General features: G+C 50.2%; 1 long non-coding RNA gene across 1 annotated transcript; it reads right to left on the minus strand.

Moving 5' to 3' along the window:
* Window positions 1–268: 268 nt before the first annotated feature.
* Window positions 269–1952, minus strand: LOC135177847 (uncharacterized). Its single transcript, XR_010303194.1, has 2 exons — window positions 993–1952; window positions 269–366 (listed from the first exon to the last, which is right to left on the minus strand). It is a non-coding gene; the product is annotated as an uncharacterized LOC135177847 (long non-coding RNA).
* Between the last annotated feature and the right edge of the window lie 307 nt (window positions 1953–2259).

The following is a 2259-nucleotide window of genomic DNA, read 5'->3' on the forward strand; positions in this document are numbered from 1 at the left end:
TGACCACCACTTTTTCACACCCCAGTGAAGAACTTGCAGAGGTCTGTGTGCAAGTGGCTTTTGCGCACACACCAAATGCTGTAACATCAGGAAAGCTCAGGTTAAAACAAACTACAGTACTTGCCCTTCTCTACGACTGCTTTCTGTCTTCAAACAGCTGTAAAAGAGGGCAATCAATGCACCTTGTCAGGGCCCCTCTAATGCTTGCTGAGCTATTGCAGTCATAATGTTTCTTCAGGTGGCTGTGTCAATACATTGGAGACACTGAACATGTCAAAACCATATAAAATCTTTATTAAGGTGAAATTAAATGAGCAGGTCCCAGTCAGTAACTTAAATGGGTAATATCCTTCAAGGATGCTGAACCTAAAAAACAGAGACAGATGAAAAATTCAGGGCATTCAAAGTCAGGATTAAATTAATGAGACACTCAAACTTTCGCCACAGAGCCTGGACAGGAGGAATTTAGGAGGATGGGAATTGCTGTCATGGTGCTCTGGACATCTGCCTTTTGTGTTTTATTGCAGCTTGGCCTGAGCTAAAAAAGTGCAGTGAATCTGGGGCAGGCAGGATGAAAATGGTTATTGGCATGAATGTTCAGTCTCCGTCTGCTCAACAAATTGACCCAGACTGAAAAGAAAAGGAAAGAACAACAAAAATAAAGTTATTTGCCTGCAGTCTGAGCTGGCAGTGGATGGGGCTGCACTGGGTGGCACCAGGATGCATGGCACCCCAACTGGGGAGCGTATGGGCATGGAGAGCCTCTACACCCTGCCCAGTCACATGCAGCCTGATGGCCTGGATCCCTGCCTGCTGTGCAGTGCCATGGTGCCTGCTGCAGCAGGGCTGTGCCCACAAGAAAGTGGTGCACTTGAGGGGTGAACCAGAGGGGTGAGGATTAGGAGGCAAAGCTTCCTGCTGCTCCCCTGCCTGTGGGGACAGCCTTAGGGAGGGAATTCTGTCCCTCTGCTACATTCTGGTGAGACCCCCACCTGCACTGCTGTGTCCAGCTCTGGAGTCCTCACCACAGGAGAGACATGGACCTGGAACCCTTCTCCTGTGAAGACAGGCTGAGAAAGTTGGGGCTGTTCAACCTGAAGAAGAGAAGGCTCCAGAGAGACCATCATGTGACCTTTCAGTACTTAAAGGTCCTGTAAGAAAGATGAGGATGATTGTTTTAGTAGGACCTGATGAGACAGTAAAAGGGGTGATGGGTTTAAACTAAAAGAGGGGGGATTTGTACCAGATGACTCTTTTATTACACTGAAAGTGGTGAAACACTGGCACAGGCTGCCCAGAGAGGTGGTGAATGCCTGATCTCTGGAAACATTCAAGGTTGGGTTGGACAGGGCTCTGAGCAACCTGCTCTAGCTGCAGATGCTCACTGCAAGGGAATTGGTCTAGACAACCTTAATTGCCCTTTCCAACACACAGCACTCTATGATTATAGAACCTGCACCCATCACCTTCCCAGGCTTGCTTTAGGAGGTGATGCTCTCATGTACCTGCAAATCAGCAGCAAGTCTTGGGCTGGGCTGGGGCTCACTGCTCCCTGGCCAGGCAGGATCAGCTCCAGCCCTTGGCTGTGAGGGAGCTTTGTACTCTGTAAAAGACCAAGGTGGCAGTGCTTCTTAAGCCTAAGAAAATTAGAGCACATACATGTCAGGCTGGGAGAGCAGGGACCCTGGTTTTGGCATGTGGCTAGCAAACTCTTGCACTACAGAGAGCCAGCCAGGGCCATCCTTGTCTGCGTTGCCTGGTAGGTATCTTTCTTCTCCCAGACCCTCTCAAGCACTTCTGGGCTCTGCACAGACCCCAGTGCTGTGCTCATATGGAGAATCTGGCTGCAGGACCACAAGGCACATTCAACTGGATGCCTGACACCAGCCACTCTCCTACCAGCCTCACACAGGTCTCCTTGCCAAAAAGAGACCATCAGAAGACAAGCAGGACATGTGGGAGCTGCCAGGACCCTGGAAAAGAAAAGCTACTGCTCAGCCCTACTAACCTCCCCAGTGCTTTTGGCTGTGGAGCACACTGCACAAACCAGCACACAGGCTGATGCAGCAGCAAGGTGTTTGTGCTTCTATGTGCTGTCTGCCAGCTCCCAGGAGGGTAAAATAACTGTTGGTTCAGCCCATGGCAATGAGAAGAGTGGAGGTACTGTGGGTACCATGAGGCTGTTGGGACACGAGAGTTGGGTCCAGGTTCTTCTCACAAATGGTGTAAGGTAAGCAGCAGCACAAGCCCATTGCTGCC

Source organism: Pogoniulus pusillus, chromosome 8, assembly GCF_015220805.1.
Source record: "Pogoniulus pusillus isolate bPogPus1 chromosome 8, bPogPus1.pri, whole genome shotgun sequence".
NCBI classification, from domain to species: domain Eukaryota; kingdom Metazoa; phylum Chordata; class Aves; order Piciformes; family Lybiidae; genus Pogoniulus; species Pogoniulus pusillus.